This window comes from Capra hircus, chromosome 9, assembly GCF_001704415.2.
Source record: "Capra hircus breed San Clemente chromosome 9, ASM170441v1, whole genome shotgun sequence".
NCBI classification, from domain to species: Eukaryota; Metazoa; Chordata; class Mammalia; order Artiodactyla; family Bovidae; genus Capra; species Capra hircus.
This window is the reverse complement of record NC_030816.1, coordinates 91383080-91401627: the sequence shown is the minus strand read 5'-3', so window position 1 is coordinate 91401627 and position 18548 is coordinate 91383080. Positions and strand designations below refer to the sequence as shown.

The 18548-nt window shown below is 51.0% G+C and overlaps 1 protein-coding gene across 3 annotated transcripts in view; it reads right to left on the bottom strand.

Moving 5' to 3' along the window:
* FAM120B (family with sequence similarity 120B) overlaps positions 1-18310 on the bottom strand; it is a 69498-nt gene extending 51188 nt beyond the window's left edge. For all 3 annotated transcript variants that reach the window (XM_018053500.1, XM_018053499.1, XM_018053498.1), the window contains exon 1: positions 18224-18310. The gene's annotated coding sequence lies outside the window, so the exon portion shown is untranslated. The remainder of the gene's footprint in view (positions 1-18223) is intronic.

Here is an 18548-nt window from a genome sequence, read left to right as displayed (position 1 = left end):
TGACCAGGACAGTGCGGGGCAGGGTTCTCTCAAGATTTTCACTATGACTATTACTCAAGAGATTTCCCAACGAAGTTTGAAAACAGGCTAATAGTTTCACAGAAATACTGCTTCCCATCTAGGAGCGCAGACAGAAGTGAATTCTGAAAGCTTAAAATGCAAAACCGATACACGCAACACTGACGTCTCCCAAAATAGTTTCGCTGAGAGAAACGGGCGGGACCGAGGCACGCACGCCGCTGCCACCGCCGGCCGCCCGGGCAGCCGCAGGGGCCAGAGCCGCGGGGTGGTCTGCGGTGGGGCAGGAGGGGGAGCTGACGCTGCGCAGGCAAAGTGACAGGCACGTTCACTACCTTGGCTGTGGGGTGGTTTCACAGGTAACCACAGGCTCGAAGTTTCCCGCACATCAATATATCTCAATAAAGGTGTTAAAAAGATGATGTGAAAATTCTCTAGGCCAAATATCCTCAACATTTGAGATGATGACTGACTGACTGTAGATGAAAAACTATCTGTTCTAAAACGTAAAAACACACAAAATAGTTCGAAGAGTTAGAATTCACAATCTGGAAAAAAAAAAATTAAGCAGAGTCCTTTATACGAGTATGATGTCCTTGCACATAGTAAAAAAGACACCCACTGGTGGTCAGACATCTTTTATCTCAACAGCCTATTCTTCTCATCAAGGCTTCATGTCCTCTGATACAACAAAACAAAAGAATCCTTATCATGCAAACAGCAGCAGAGAGGAAATGGCCCTCTCTCAGGCCAGGGGCTGAGGGCAGACACCCCAGCTGCCCCCACACAGCAGAACGAGCTCACCGCCTAGGAGACAGCACTGGGCACTCAAAACACACGTCTCCACTCTTCAAAACCACCATGGTGGGTAAAAATTAGAAGTCCTATTTCACAAATGAAGAAATGATAAGCAAATTACTAGGCTGGGAAAAGGCCCCCTTGTGGATTCCCTTCTAAGAATGTACACCTGTTAATAGACAGTGGCCTCTAACAGAATTTAAAATTATCTACTTAATTGCTCCTAATAATAAACATAGGGCTTGCCTGGTGCCTCAGACAGTGAAGGATCCACCTGCAATATAGAAGACGTGTGTTCAAGCCTCGGCTTGGGAAGATCCTCTGGAGGGGGTAATGGATTACCCACCCCAGTATTCTTGCCTTGCCTGGAGAAATCCATGGACAGAGGAGCATGGTGGGCTACAGTCCATAGCATCGCAAAGAGTCGGCCATGACTGAACTTCTCCCTGGTGGCTCAGCAGTAAAGAATCTGCCTGCCAACGCAGGAGACATCAGTTCAATCCCTGGATCAAGAAGATACCCTAGAGACAGAAATGGCAACCCACTCCAGTATTCTTGTCTGGAAAATCCCACAGACAGAGGAGACGGGCAGACTACAGTCCACGGGGTCACAAAGAGTCGGACATGACTTACTCACTACACAACAATAATAAAAAATATCTAAAAGCCGAGTGGACACACACAGCACACTGAAGCTGAGACCGAGTGAGGCCGTCTCAGTAAGTATGATGGACCCACACTCCCCACCACTGCAGATCCTGCCGGCACTGGGCTGGCCTGGGAAGCTGTGTGTGTTTCTGATGCAGAAGACGGACTGCACAGAACAACCCCCTCAACCGCAAGTTCGTTCCCAGGCACGCCCCTGGGCCTGGCGGGAAGGCAGCCTGTTTCAGAACACAAAGAAGGGCTGTCAGACGGAACAAAACCAAAATGGATTTTTTTTTAAAAAAGGAAAGGTTTGTAGACGAAGAGAGGACCCAAGGCAGAGCTCGCCCAGCGGGCGTCTGTGGGGCCCGCGGGGAGGAGGCCGCGCCGCGAGGAGGAGCCGCGCCGCGGAGAGGAGGAGGAGGAGGGCCGCGGCCGCGCGCGAGGAGGAGGGGGGGAGGAGGAAGGAGGCCGCGCCCGCGAGGAGGGGGGAGGGGGAGGAGGAGGCCGCGCGCCCGCGAGGAGGAGGAGGCCGCGCGCGCGAGGAGGAGGAGGCCGCGCCCGCGAGGAGGAGGAGGCGCGCGCGAGGAGGAGGAGGAGGAGGCCGCGCGCGCGAGGAGGAGGAGGCCGCGCCCGCGAGGAGGAGGAGGAGGCCGCGCGCGCGAGGAGGAGGAGGCCGCGCCCGCGAGGAGGAGGCCGCGCCCGCGAGGAGGAGGAGGAGGCCGCGCGCGAGGAGGAGGAGGAGGCCGCGCCCGCGAGGAGGAGGAGGAGGCCGCGCCGCGAGGAGGAGGAGGCCGCGCGCGCGAGGAGGAGGCCGCGCGCGAGGAGGAGGAGGAGGCCGCGCCGCGAGGAGGAGGAGGCCGCGCGCGCGAGGAGGAGGCCGCGCCCGCGAGGAGGAGGAGGAGGCCGCGCCCGCGAGGAGGAGGAGGAGGCCGCGCCCGCGAGGAGGAGGCCGCGCCCGCGAGGAGGAGGAGGAGGCCGCGCCCGCGGAGGAGGAGGCCGCGCCCGCGAGGGAGGAGGCCGCGCCCGCGAGGAGGAGGAGGAGGCCGCGCCCGGAGGAGGGAGGGCCGCGCCGCGAGGAGGAGGAGGAGGCCGCGCCCGCGAGGAGGAGGAGGAGGAGGCCGCGCCCGCGAGGAGGAGGAGGAGGAGGCCGCGCCCGCGAGGAGGAGGAGGGCGCGCGAGGAGGGGGGAGGCGCGCCCGCGGAGGAGGAGGAGGAGGCCGCGCCCGCGAGGAGGAGGAGGAGGCCGCGCCCGCGAGGAGGAGGCCGCGCCGCGAGGAGGAGGAGGAGGCCGCGCCCGCGAGGAGGAGGAGGAGGAGGCCGCGCCTGCGAGGAGGAGGGGAGGGGAGGAGGGAGGCCGCGCCGCGAGGGAGGAGGAGGAGGCCGCGCCGCGCGAGGAGGAGGGAGGAGGAGGCCGCGCCGCGAGGAGGAGGAGGAGGGCGCGCGCGCGAGGAGGAGGAGGAGGCTGCGCGCGCGAGGAGGCGCACAGGCTCCAGGCCGCTGCCTCGCCCACCCGCAGACCCGCCTCGCCCACCTGCCTCGTTTGCCTCGGCTGCCTTCCCTCGCTAACAAAAAAGCCATTTTTGTTTCAAGCGTTTTTCTACTAAAACTGCAAGTGGCGACACTGAGTTTCGTGAAACACCCTCTTTATTTCGCAAGAAGTCGGGCTCAGCCTCTGTTTTCGTTCCATTCAAATGGTTTTCCTCCTCACTTACCTCAGTAGTAAAAAGCTCACTATTTTCTTAAACAGGTACTGGTTTTTCCTGTATTTTACACTGCCAATTTCTCACAGTTTGAATCACAAATTACCTTAGGAATGTGCTCTTCTACAGTATTTACAAAGAACATTTGGATAGGTAAAGATTTGGGAACTTGGGACATTAGAGGATGCCTTCTGGCATTTCAGGTCCCCAAAGCGTGAAGGCAGCGTTAACCTGCCATCAATGCTGTGTGTGGTGTGAAAAGAAATGCTTAAAAAGAGAATCTGTCAATATTACCTTGTTCAATAACTTTCTTCTGTTTTTTAAGCCTTTTATTTCTAAGAGCATATACTAAGGATTTACATTCTTTAAAGGTAGTTTTTAAGATGACTGCAAATATATATATACAAAATACACATTGTAAAATCACATGTATATACACACATACACACCTAGAAAGTTTTACTTATTCTACCTGCAAACTATACAGGGAACTGCCATTACCTAGATAACTACTGTTTGGAAAGAAAACAAAAGTTATTCTCGTCAGGGAGGAGTCTTGCTACCCAAAGGAGAATCTGGGGACCCTGCCCATCACTGTGGGCCTCGGGGCAGGTGCCACCCCCTCAGATCCCTAACACCAGCAGAGTCAGGTACGTGAGACCTGGCACACATCTGTGAGGGAGTGACAGACGAAGGCATCACAGGGCAGGGATATAAAGAGAAACCAGGAACCAGCAAGTTTACAGACTCAGCTGTGGGCAAAGCGAGACTACAAGCCGGAGTCTGACTTGGAGAGAAGGCGTCAGGGCAGGACAGTTTAGGAAGGAGCCGGCAGGTGCACAGCGGGGTGGGGCAGGGGCTGCACAGGGGGACCGGGGGAAGCCTTGCTCTGGCCATGCCCAGCTCAGTCCCGAGGTCCAGGGTGACGAGCAACTGAGGCCTGGAGAGAAAAGGTAAGAAACCCAGAAACTCCTTTATTTACCATCTTTCTACTGGCAACACTTAGAGAAATGGAGAGGCAGGCCTCAGCAAACACACATACACCCCCACCTGCCACTGAGAAATCAAAGGTGATGCACGGAGGGTCACTCAGAGCACAGGACAGTGGGCCCACGACAGCCCTGGGCACGCCCTCACGGACCATGAACAGCCTCGGGCACACACCCCACGGATCCACGACAGCCCCGGGCAAACACCCCATGGACCCACAGACAGCCCCGGGCAAACACCCCATGGACCCACAGACAGCCCCGGGCACACACCCATGGACCACGGACAGCCCCAGGCACACACCCATGGACCCACGGACAGCCCCGGGCACACACCCATGGACCGACGACAGCCCCGGGCACACTTCCCACGGACCCACGACAGCCCCGGGCACACCCCCACGGACCCACGAAAGCCCCGGGCACACACCCATGGTCCACGGACAGCCCCGGGCACACACCCATGGACCCACGGACAGCCCCGGGCACACACCCATGGACCCACGACAGCCCCGGGCACACTTCCCATGGACCCACGACAGCCCCGGGCACACTTCCCATGGACCCACGACAGCCCCGGGCACACACCCCATGGACCCACGGACAGCCCCGGGCACACACCCATGGTCCACGGACAGCCCCGGGCACACACCCATGGACCCACGGACAGCCCCGGGCACACACCCATGGACCCACGACAGCCCCGGGCACACTTCCCATGGACCCACGACAGCCCCGGGCACACTTCCCATGGACCCACGACAGCCCCGGGCACACACCCATGGACCCACGACAGCCCCGGGCACACACCCATGGACCCACGACAGCCCCGGGCACACACGCCACAGAACAGCGTCTGCAGGACAACCAGAACCAGCAGCTGTGGCCACGTCAGGGACACCTGGCGTCCCAGAGGTTCAAGGCGTAACAGTCAAAGGTGAAAAGACAGCATGTGTGCAAAAGCACATCAGTGAGGAGAGGGAAGACAGGAAGCTGGTTCCGAGCACATCTGAAGAGCTGGCTGACAAATCAGACCAATATTCTACAGAAGCAAAACCATAACCTCTCGACAGATCTCTATCAGACAGAAATAATGTCTCTACAAGACAGAGATCTACAAATTGACATGCATCATCATGATATTTGGGCTGCATCAAGAGGAAACAGCAAACTAAAAGAGAGACGGACATTCTTTTAGAAACCTGAACTATCTCAGGGGTAACTCTTGGAAATGGCCTAGGATTCGGGGAAGGATGCACAGTCCTCCTTTGTCCTGGCTTCCTGTCCGAGTCTTGGGTAACTGCTCTCAGCGGGAGCTTGCCACCTGGGCCCGCACCCCCTCATGAGGCCCCCAGAGCTTGAAGTGGAGGGTCTGAGGTCCACTCTCTCCTCTTCCCCCCGAGAGCCCCAGCTAAGAGGAACTTATAGGGACCCTTACTACACAGCAGGGTTTAAGAAAAAGGACTGAAAATTCAGAGATGAAAATGTGTCCCAGGCCGGGCAAGACACAGCAGCTGCTCAGCGTTCACCGGAATTCACAAGTGCAGCCTCGGGGCAGCCCCGGCGGGGGCCCCACACAGGACGCGGGACGATGGGCCAAGCCAGCACCCCTGTCGCCACTCCAGCGGATGCGAGCTGACCTAGACAGACAGGGCCCTGCCTTCGGCAGTGTACACGCTGGCAGGAAAAGCCCCAGCAAGCGGTCGTCACTGGGGCATCACTTGAAGACAGACAAAAGCAGACAGTGTGAGAGATGGTCAGCAGGAAGACGCAACCCATCCTGGTATCCGCAAGGACCACCTGAGGAAGGGGATGGCACCCGAGGAAGGGGACGGCACCCGGGGAAGGGGACGGCACCCGGGGAAGGGGACGCACCTGGGGAAGGGGATGCCACCTGGGGAAGGGGATGCCACCTGGGGAAGGGGATACACCTGAGGAAGGGCGTGCCAAGGGCCTGACAAAGGCAGCCAGGGCAGGTGGCACCGCCAGAGGGAGCAGGAGGGCAGGCGGACGGGATGCATGAGGCAAGAGCGACAGGGATGCCTTTATTTAGGTCCAGGGTGTCTTTTTATATTAAATCCATGTTTCTAAGGTGCTTAAAAGATCTGTTCTATTATGCAGTTTAACCTGCAACTTTACTTAGCATATGATAAATGTATTCTTCAACACAGAATATGGGGGACCAAAAAAACCCAAACCCCTGGGCCTGGCAGAGCCTCTGCTGGAGGGAAGAGTATGGACAGATGTAGTAGGAGGCTTCTGCAACAGCGGCTTCCAAACCCACACATGCGTGCACACTTGGTTCTGAGGGGAAGTGGGTGTCACGCAAAGCTCTTCAGCAAGTGTATTTTGGAAGCACTGCCTTGCCTGTGCTGTGGAAGAGGGATGGAGGCAGGCCAGACATCCAAAGCCCTCTCTCGCTGGGAAGAACCCCAGCTCTGGAGGGATGCAAAGCCCTGTGTCATACTGCAAGACAAAGAGGCTAAAGAGAGCCTCTGTATCCCCTTCCCCCAGGACACCGAAGGCATGAGGTCCCGCAGCTGCGGACACAGCAACGAGCAAGACAGACACCTAAGACGTGCACCTTGAAAGGAGCCCAGGCTCAGGGTCTGTCGGGAATGAAGCAGACCTGGGCGCGTGCAGACGTGTCCAAGCGCACCAAGCTGTACACTGTGAACCCACAGTGGATGCCCCTCCAGCCCCCCCGGTGCACTGTGGGGGTTTGTTCAGACTCCACTGCGAGGCCTGCATGCCAGCAAAGAAAGCAGGAAGAGCCAGCGGCTGGGGGCAGTCAGCAGTGTGCACTGAGTCACCTGCTGAGGTCACAGACAGTAACGGCACAGCCAGCTCCTCTCTCGAGCAGCTGTCCACCCCGAACACCACACTTCAGAGATCTGGTGGCGGCTGGGCCCGCAGGGAAGACCACCCCTGGCAGAGCCAGCCCTGGGGCGTGCATAGCCACAGCGCTCCTTTCTGGAAGCGCTCCCAGCCCCAGGGGGCCTAACGGACCAGTGGGACTGAAGCGGCACCCAGAGGCTACTTGACTGCAGCTTTACAGAGCGCCTTACAGGCCAATGAACGCAGAAAAGGAAAATGCCTGCCACCTATAAAAACTTACGCCTCATTGATCCAGAATTCAGAATAAGACTCCAATGTAAGTTTCAAAATTCGTAAGTAAAACTGAAATAATTTATTCATAAGAGACTTCTCAGGCTCTGATTTGTCATCTGTGAATCACTCTTCTGCATAATTCTAACAATTAGCTCCAAGTCCACAGTAATGGAAAGGGCACGAGACAGGTGTGCCCATGCTGACAAGGGTTGGAACCTCTGACAGCGGACCCAGGAAACTCGAGGGACAGGAAAACGCCACATAAACAGCAGAGAAGACCGGTGCACGCGCCTTAACAAGCCCTAACACTATGCTCATCACAACAAGGTGTGTTTACAATGTTTACTTGATATCATATCACAGGGATCAGGCAAAGTTCCTACACATTTAGCACCTTCTATAAAGAAAGCAGGGAATGGTGGCTCACTGGTGAAGAATGCAATTCCAATGCAGGGGACCCAGGTTCAGTCTGTTTCAGGAACTAAAATCCCATAAGCTATGTAGTGTGGCAAAAAATATACTTTTTTAGGAAAGCAGGCAAATCCTCTATTTCAGAAAAATTTCCAATCTAAATGTGAGATTTTTCTCCTTAATGGGCAAAAATCCAAAATTAAATTATCCAGAAAACTCTGTTCAGAACTAGTATCCCCTTGTCCCGATGGCCAACCACTTCACCATGCATGACTTAAAGTAACTTACATGAATCTGTACTGGGCCAACTATCTGAGCTAAAGCACTGATGTGGGGAGCATTCGCCACTGCTGTGCACCTTCCAGAGCCCAGCGTGCACGCGGGCGTGCAGCCGGACAGGTGTGTGTTTAAGAGCAGGTGTTCTACAAGAAGAGCTGACATCAACGGACTCCTTGAGTAACACTTGTTTATAAGGAAAAGGGTGCGGAGGACCTGGCTTTTTAGCTAGTAATGGCCCTGACTTACTGGCTGACTGAAAAGAAATCACTGACTCTTTGTACACCACTGACTTCTTCATTTGCTCAAGTGACAATGGTTTACCTCTCAATTTGGCAGATTTTAAACTAGTACTATAAAATCCTTTAGTAGTTTATATTATTATATGTATACACATAATTTAAACCTTAAGTAACATGTTTTAATTCTCTGAAAACTTTTCCAACAGAACACCTTACAAAGAAATAGAAAATTACTTATAAAAGCAAATGAAAATGTAAAAGTTCTATAAAAGTAACTGATACTGTAAGGATGCCTCACTTTCAAACTAATAAAATTAAGATGAAATTAATTTCTCTGAGTGAATTCCCAGTGTGTGACCCTAATTTCAGTGGAGCTAAGAGCCGCTTTTACGATCTTAATTAGGTGGATTTCCCTTATTTTCAACCTTTTCTTGAAGGAAGTGGCAAGGCAGCAGCAATGAAGCAAATCAAATACATTGTTGCACACGGTCTGCCCCTTGAGCTCAGTTGTCGATCTCTGACCTCCTTTCCTCCTGAGGCAAGAGCAAACCAAAGCCATGTTCCAACAGGAAGGTGGTCGGCCCCATGCATTCACGCTTTCTCGGCGTCACTCAGTCGCCAAGTCGTGCCATTCACGCTTTCTTGGCGTCGCTCGGTCGCCAAGCCGTGCCTGACTCTTTGCCACCCCATGGACTGCTGCAAGCTGTCCTTCACTACGTACCAGAGTTTGCTCGAATTCATGCTCACCGAGTCAGTGATGTTACCAATCCATCTCACCCTCTGCCTCTCCCTTTTTATGCTTTAGATCTTTCCCAGCATCAGGGTCTTTTCCAATGAGTTTGCTCTTTACATCGGGTAGCCAAAGTATTGGAGAAGGCAATGGCACCCTACTCCAGTACTCTTGCCTGGAGGGTCCCATGGGCGGAGGAGCCTGGTGGGCTGCAGTCCTTGGGGTCACCAAGAGTCCGACACAACTGAGTGACTTCACTTTCACTTTTCACATTCATGCACTGGAGAAGGAAATGGCAACCCACTCCAGCGTTCTTGCCTGGAGAATCCCAGGGACGGGAGGCTGGCGGGCTGCCGTCTATGGGGTCACGCAGAGTCGGACACGACTGAAGCGACTTAGCAGCAGCCGCCGCCAAAGTATTGGAGTTTCAGCTTCAGTCCTTCCAATAAATATTCAGAACTGATTTCCTTCAGGCTTGAATGGTTTGATCTCCATGCAATCCAAAGGACTCTTTCTTGGCAAACACCACAGTTTGAAAACATCAATTCTTTAAAGAAGGTGTTCAGCTTTCTTTACAATCCAACTTTCATAGCCATACATGACCGCTGGAAAAACCATAGCTTTGACTATACAGATTTCTCTGGCAATGTCTCTGCTTTTTAATACACCATCTAAGCTTGTAATACCTTTCCTTCAAAGGAGCAAGCATTCTTAAATTTCATGGTCGCAGTCACCATCTGCAATGATTTGGGAGCCCAAGAAAACAACACCTACCACTATTTCCATTGTTTCCCTATCTATTTGCCAGGATGTGATGGGACCGGATGCCATGATTTTAGTTTTCTGAGTGGTGAGTTTTAAAGCAGCTTTTTCACTCTCCTCTTTCACTTTCATCAAGAGGCTCTTTAATTCCTCTAGCTTTCTGCCATAAGGGTGCTGTCACCTACATATCTGAGGTTATTGGTATTTCTCCCGGAAATCTTGATTCCAGCTTGTGCTTCATCCAGCCCGGCACTTTGCATGATGTACTCTGCATAGAAGTTAAGTAAGCAGGGTGACAATTACAACCTTGACATACTCCTTGCCCAATCTGGAACCAGTCTGCTGTTCCATGTCCAGTTCTAACTGTTGCTTCTTGACCTGCATACAGGTTTCCTAGGAGGCAGGTAAGGTGGTCTAGTATTTCCATCTCTCTAAGAATTTTCAACAGTTTTTTGTGATCCACACCATCAAACGTTTTAGCATAGTCAATGAAGCAGATTTTTTTCTGGAATTCTCTTGCTTTTTCTATGATCCAACAAATATTGGCGATTAGATCTCTGGTTCCTCTGCCTTTTCTAAATCCAGCTTGAACATCTGGAAGTTCTTGGTTCACGTACTGATGAAGCCTAGCTTGGAGAATTTTGAGCATTACTTTGCTAGTATGTGAAATGAGTGCAACTGTGCGGGAGTCTGAATATTCTTTGGCATTGCCTTTCTTTGGGGCTTCCCTTGGAGCTCAGCTGGTAAAGAATCCACCTGCAACGCGGGAGACTTGGTTTCAATCCCTGGGCTGGGAAGATACACTGGAGAAGGGAAAGGTTACCCACTCCAGTGTTCTGGCCTGCAGAATTCCATGGACTGTATAGTCTATGGGGTCACAAAGAGTCAGACACAACTGAGTGACTTTCATTCACCTCTTTGGGACTGGAATAAAAACTGACCTTTTCCAGTCCTGTGACCACTGCTGAGTTTTCCAAATTTGCTGGCATATTGAATGCAGCCTTTTCACTGCATCATCTTTTAGGATTTGAAATAGTTCAGTTGGAATTCCATCACCTCCATTACATTTGTTTGTAGTGATGTTTCCTAAGGCCCACTTGACTTTGCACTCCAGGATGTCTGGCTTTAGATGAGTGATCACACCATCATGGTTATCTGAGTCATTAAGATCTTTTTTGTATAGTTCTTCTGTGTATTCTTGCCGCCTTTTCTTAATATCTTTTGCTTTGTTTGGTCCATACCATTTCTGTCCTTTATTGTGACCATCTTTGCATGAAATGCTCCCTTGGTATCTCTAGGTTTCTTGAAGAGAGCTCTAGTCTTTTCCATTCTATTGTTTTCCTCTATTTCTTTGCACTGATCACTTAGGAACACTTTATCTGTCCTCCCCATTCTTTGGAACTCTGCATTCACATTAACATATCTTTCCCTTTCTCCTTTGTCTTTCACTTCTTTTCTTTTCTCAGCTACGTGTAAGGCCTCCTCAGACAACCATTTGCCTTTTTGCATTTCTTTTTCTTGGGATGGTTTGATCACCGCCTTGTGTACAATGTTACAAACCTCCCTACATTGTTCTTCAAGCACTCTTATCTATCAGATCTAATCCCTTGAATCCTCTTGTTACTTCAACTTATAATCATAAGGGATTTCATTTAGGTCATACCTGAATGGCCTAGTAGTTTTCCCTACTTTCTTCAATTTAAGCCTAAATTTTGCAATAAGGAGCTCATGATCTGAGCCATAGTCAGCTCTTAGCCTGTTTTTGCTGACTGTATAGAGCTTCTCCCTCTTAGGCTGCAAAGAATAAAATTAATCTGATTTTGGTATTGACCATCTTGTGATGTCCATGTGCAGAGTTGTATCTTGTGTTGTTAGATGAGGATGTTTGCTCTGACCAGTGCATTCTCTTGGCAAAACTCTTATTAGCCTTTGCCCTGCTTCATTTTATACTCCAAGGCCAAACTTGACTGTTACTCTGGGAATCTCTTGACTTCCTACTTTTGCATTCCAGTCCCCTATGATGAAAAGGACATCTTGTTTTTGGTGTTAGTTCTAGAAGGTCTTGTAGGTCTTCATAGAACCGTTCCACTTCAGCTTCTTCGGCATTAGTGGCCGGGGCACAGACTTGGATTACTGTGATACTGAATGATGTGCCTTGGGAACTGAACAGAGATCATTCTGTCATTTTTGAGATTGCACCCAAGTACTGCATTTTGGATTCTTTTGACTATGAGGGCTACTCCATTTCTTCTAAGGGATTCTTGCTCATAGTAGTAGATATAATGGTTATCTAAATGAAATTCCCCCATTCCGGTCCACTTTAGTTCACAGATTCCTAAAATTTTTATGTTCACTCTTGCCATCTCCTGTCTGACCACTTCCAATTTACCTTGATTCATGGACGTAACATTCCAGGCTCCTGTGCAATACTGTTCTTTACAGCATCAGATTTTACTTCCATCACTAGTCACATCCACAGCTGGGCACTGTTTTTGCTTTGGCTCAGCCTCTTCATTCTTTCTGGACCTATTTCTCCACTCTTCTCCACTTGCATACTTGCACCTACTGACCAGGGGAGTTCATATTTGCCCTTTCATTCTGTTCATGGGGTTCTCAAGGCAAGAATACTGAAGTGGTTTGCCATTCCCTTCTCCAGTAGACCACAATTAGTCAGAACTCTCCACCATGACCCATCTTTCTTGGGTGGCCCTCTACAGCTGGCTCATAGTTTCACTGAGTTAGACAAGGCTGTGATCCATGTGATCAGTTTCGTTAGCTTTCTGTGATTGTGGTTTTCAGTGTGTCTGCCCTCTGATGGATAAGGATAAGAGTCTTGTGATGCTTCCTGATGGGAGAGACTGGCTGTGGGGGAATCTTGGTCTTGCTCTGATGGGCGGGGCCACGCTCAGTAAATGTTAACACAATTTCTGTCGATGGGGCAGCGGGGTGCTGTGTCTCTCCCTGTAGTTTGTCCTTAGGCTGAACTATGGTAGGGGTAATGGCAACCTCCTTCAAAACGACCTATGCCAGCACGCCAGGACTCCCAAGACTGTTGGATTCAGTGCCCTGACACTGCGGCAGGCCACTGTCCACCCACACCTCTGCCAGAGACTCCTGGACACCCACAGCAAGTCTGGCTCAGTCTCTTGTGGGGTCACTGCTCCTTTCTCCTGGGTCCTCGTGTGCACAAGGTTTTGTTTGTGCCCTCCAAGAGTTTGCTTCCCCAGTCCTATGGAAGTTCTGTAATCAAATCCCAGTGGCCTTCAAATTCCCTGGGGGCTCTCAGTCCCTTTGCAGGATCCACAGGTTGGGAAATCTGTTGCGGTCCCTAGAACTTTGGCAACAGCGCAAGAACATCTTTGGTATAATTGTTCTCCAGGTTGTGGGTCGTCTGCCCAGTGGCTCTGTGGTGGGGCTAATGGCAACCTCCTCCAAGAGGACTGATGTCTTAAGCTACACCACCCACATCTGCTGCAGCCAGAGCCCTTGTCCCTGTGGAAGGCTTGCTGGTCTGTGCTTTCACAGGACACACTCAAACACTCAAAGGCAGGACTGGCTCAGTCTTGTGTGGCTCACAAGGTTTTGTTTGAGCCCTCTGAGTATCTCTGGTGGTTGTGCGGTTTGATTCTAAACATAATTTTGCCCCTCCTACCCATCTTGTTGGGGCTTTTCCTTTGTCCTTGGTCATAGGGTGTTTTTTTTTTTTTTTTTTTTGGTGGGATCCAACATTCTCCTGTTGATGGCTGTTCAGCAGCTAGTGGCAATTTCAGAGTTCTCACAGGAGGTGAGTGCACGTCTTTCTGCTCTGCTATCTCGAGAGTATCTAAGCCACTAGGGAAGTCCTGAATGGAGCAGAAATAGACGATTTTCTGGAATTCCCTTGCTTTCTCCATATTCCAAGGAATGCTGGCAATTTCTGGTCCCTCTGCCTTTTCTAAACCCAGCTTGTATATCTGGAAGCTCTCAGTTCATATACTGATGAGGCCTAGCTTGAAGGATTCTGATCACAGCCTTCAGTTCAGTTCAGTCACTCAGTTGTGACTCAGTCAAGTCACTCACTCTGCGACCTCATGAATCGCAGCACGCCAGGCCTCCCTGTCCATCGCCAGCTCCCAGAGTTCACTCAGATTCACGTTCATCGAGTCAGTGATGCCATCCAGCCATCTCATCCTCTGTCGTCCCCTTCTCCTCCTGCCCTCAATCCCTCCCACCATCAAAGTCTTTTCCAATGAGTCAACTCTTTGAATGAGGTGGCCAAAGTACCAGAGTTTCAGCTTTAGCATCATTCCTTTCAAAGAAATCCCAGGGCTGATCTTCAGAATGGACTGGTTGGATCTCCTTGCAGTCCAAGGGTCTCTCAAGAGTCTTCTCCAACACCACAGTTCAAAAGAATCCATTCTTCAGTGCTCAGCTTTCTTCACAATCCAACTCTCACATCCATACATGCTGCTGCTAAGTCGCTTCAGTCGTGTCCGACTCTGTGTGACCCCATAGACGGCAGCCCACCAGGCTCCTCAGTCCCTGGGATTCTCCAGGCAAGAACACTGGAGTGGGTTGCCACTTCCTTCTCCAATGCAGGAAAGTGAAGAGCGAAAGTGAAGTCACTCAGCTGTGTCCGACTCCTAGCAACCCCATGGACTGCAGCCTACCAGGTTCCTCTGCCCATGGGGTTTTCCAGGTAAGAGTACTGGAGTAGGTTGCCACTGCCTTCTCCCATCCATACGTGACTACTGGAAAAACCACAGCCTTGACTAGACAGACCTCAGTCAGCAAAGTAATGTCTCTGCTTTTGAATATGCTATCTAGGTTGGTCATAACTTTTCTTCCAAGGAGTAAGCGTCTTTTAATTTCATGGCTACAATCACCATCTGCACTGATATTGGAGCCCCAAAAAATAAAGTCTGACACTGTTTCCCCATCTATTTCCCATGAAGTGATGGGACCGGATGCCATGATCTTCGTTTTCTGAATGTTGAGCTTTAAGCCAATTTTTTCACTCTCCTCTTTCACTTTCATCAAGAGGCTTTTGATTTTCTCTTCACTTTCTCCCATAAGGGTGGTTTCATCTGCATATCTGAGGTTATTGATATTTCTCCCAGCAATCTTGATTCCAGCTTGTGTTTCTTCCAGTCCAGCGTTTCTCATGATGTACTCTGCATATAAGTTAAATGAGACAATATACAGTCTTGACATACTCCTTTTCCTATTTGGAACCAGTCTGTTGTTCCATGTCCAGTTCTAACTGTTGCTTCCTGACCTGCATACTTCTCAAGAGGCAGGTCAGGTGGTCTGGTATTCCCATCTCTCTCAGAATTTTCCACAGTTTATTGTGATCCACACAGTCAAAGGCTTTGGCAAAGTCAATAAAACAGAAATAGATGTTTTTCTGGAATTCTCTTGCTTTTTCCATGATCCAACGGATGTTGGCAATTTGATCTCTGGTTCCTCTGCCTTTTCTAAAACCAGCTTGAACATCAGGAAGTTCACGGTTCACGTATCACAGCCTTCCTAGCATGTAAAATGAGAGCAACTGTCCAGTACTTGAAACATTATTTGGCCTTGCCCTTCTTTGGGACTGGAATGAAAGCTGACCTTTTCCAGTCCTGTGACCACTGCTGTTTTCCAAACTGCTGATATATCGATGCAGCACTTTAACAGCACCCTCTTTCAGGATTTTATTAGTAGATAGCTCAGCTGGAATTTAATCTTTGTTTGGAATTTAATCACCTCCACTAGCTTTGCTTGTAGTAATGCTTCCTAAGGTCCACTTGACTTCATTCTCTAGGATGTCTGGCTCTAGGTGAGTGACCACACTATCATGGCTATCCTGGTCGTAACACCTTTCTTATTTCAGTCTTCTGTGTATTTTTGCCACCTCTTCTTAATCTCTTCTACTTCTGTTAGGTCCTTAGTGTTCCTGTCCTTTATCATGCCCATCCTTGAGTAACATGTTCCCTCGACATCTTCAACCTTCTTGAAGAGACCTCTAGTTTTTCACATTTTTTATTGTTTTCCCTCTATTTCTTGGCATTGTTCATTTAAGAAAGTCTTCTTATCTCTCCTGGCTATTCTCTGGAACTCTGCATTCAGTTGGGTGTATCTTTCTCTTTCTCTCTTTCCTCAGCTATTTGTAAGCCCTCCTCAGACAACTGCTTTGCCTTCTTACATTTCTTTTTCTGGGGGTGGTTTTGGTCACTGCCTCGTGTACAGTATTATGATGTTCCATCCATAATTCTTCAGGCACTCTGTCTACCAGATTTAATCCCTTGAATCAATTAATCACTTCCAGTGTATAATCACAAGTGATTTGAGTTAGGTCATACCTGAAGAGCCTAGTGGTTTCCCCTACCTTCTTCAATTTAAGCCTGATTTTGCAATAAGGAGCTCATGATCTGAGCCACAGTCAGCTTCAGGTCTTATTTTTGCTGACTGTATAGAGCGTCTCCATCTTTGGGCACAAAGAATATAATCCGATTTTGTAATCGACCATTTGGTGATGTCCGTGTGCAGCGTCGTCTTTTGTGTTGCTGGAAAAGGGTATTTGCTATGACTAGTGGCTTCTCTCTAAGCCTCAGTAAGAAGCACACACAAGGTGGAATGGGAGGTGGGGAAGGGAAAGTAAAGGACAGGCACACAAAACCAAGACAATAGGAGGCAACTAAAGGGATCCAAGCACTGTGGGGGGCTGAAACTTAAGAATTTGAGGCCCTTCTTTAAAACACACACACAATTATAAACTAAAAACCACTGAGGCCCTTCCCAGTGCCTTGGAAGGGGCCCGTGAAAGTGAGGACTCTGAAGTCTGAACTTTATTAGCTTTACAGTAAAATCTGCCCCATGAATGCCACTGATTCAGGCTCGGGGAGTAGGCAGAACCTCAGAATAGTAACAACCGAAGGTGACCTCAGCCATCACCTACTTCGGTCTTCTCATTTCTCAGGTGAGAAATCCGTCGGCCAGAAGTCATTAGATATTTCTGTGTCTGGAAAGCTGAGTGGTTAGGAGTTACACAAAGAAACTGGGAGGTAAGGTAGTCAGAAAGCAGTACGGGTGGCAATGAGCAGTGTGACACAACCAAGGAGGTCTCACTGCTTTACGTGAACACAACACACTAAGGAAGGCACTGCAAGATTTCTGAGAGTGAGGAATGGCCAGGTTGGGAGAAAGCCACTCCAGTGACCTGAGAGATGGCAGACACTGGGGAAATCAATACACAGAGAATGTGTGAAGCTGTAGTGGGGCAGGGGGTAGCTCCCAACAGCAAGGTCCAAACATGCTCAGGTCAGAGAGCACATGATGCTGGGAGGCCATGGTTCAGAAACGACAGCAACAGAGCACAAAGCACAAGGGTCACACCAGACACCGAGGACACAGAGCATAATACATTTGGGAGGTGAGAGGTGAGGAGCCTGATGCTGCAGACCTGCCTCCCGTTCTCTGAACTGTCTCAAGTGCTCAAGTCAAAAATGTGGAAGTCACTTGAAATACCACCTCACTTTTCCCCATATCAAACTCACTTCCAAGTTCTCCCCACTACCATTTCCAAATTTTCAGTCCTAAATCTTCTCTTCCCTAAATGACTGCAAATGCCATCTTATCACACATAGTCATCCCAGACCACCACCAGTACACCTGCCATGACTCTTTTAATACTAAGATCTGATCACTTATTTGATCACATCTCTTGTTGATCCTAGTTCTCCCAAAGGGGCTTCCCTGGTGGCTTAGTGATAAAGAATCCTCTTGCAATGCAGGAGACTCAAGAGACATGGGTTTGATACCTGGGTTGGGAAGATCCCCTGGAGGAGAAAATAGCAACCCACTCCAGTCTTCTTGCGGGAAAAATCCCACGGATAGAGGAGCCTGGCTGCCGGGAATATCCCATGGACGGAGGAACCTGGCAGGCCATAGTCCATAAAGTCGCAGAGTCAGACAGGACTGAGTGAGCACAATTCTCTCAAGCTTCCTGCCAACCCCAACTCTAAGCAACCTATATTTTCCAGAATATGTCCGACAGTCTCAAACCTGCATGTGGTAAGCACCGTTTCTGCTGCAGTAATTAATGGCCTCTTGCCCGCAGCACCTCTCAACTTCTACTTATTCGAAGCTCAGCTAGAATCCCCCCTCCAGTACAGAGACTTCTGTCCCCTCCTTGGCCGTCTAGGACAAACCATGTATGTTCTCAGCCACCAACGCATCATCCCGCAGGCCTTTCTTTCCCCGAGGGCATGGTGCTTGCTGGGTGCTGGAGCCCCAGCTCAGGACTGATGGGTGACTGGGGGGAGGCGGTCAAGTTCGGAGACACTCGTGCAGAGGTCAGAGGACGCCTCCCCGAGCGACGGCGGACAGGGTCACCGGGGACCCGGAACCACACGCCTCTTTCCTGAGGGGTCGGGCCAGGGTGGCGCCGGGGGGAGCAGGCAGGGCGCACAGCTGTGGGGTCGAGCGGTCAGGGAGACGCGGTTCAGGGACCGCCACGGCGCCGAATCGCGAGTGCACCCTCAGCGCCGAGGCGACAGCGCCGCAGGCCCAGCCCTACCTAGAGACGCGCCAGGACACCGGAGACGCGCCCACGCCGCCCTCGGCCCTCAGCAGCTGTGCGCACTTCCGCTTCCCGTCGCGAGACCGCCCCGCCCTCGCGGGGGCGGGGCCTGCGCGGCCGGCCGGGCGGCGCCGGGAGCGCCACGCGCAGGCGCCTGAGAGCGCGTGGCCGTGCCGGCTCCGGCTCGGCGCCCGTTGCCGCGGAAACCGCGCTGTGCTTCCGAGGTCGGGGTCACGACTCGCTCGGCTTCCGCAGGCGTACCCGTTGGTGCTGTGGGCGGCGCAGCGGCGGTACGCTAGGGTTTGGCATGAGAGCGCTGAGG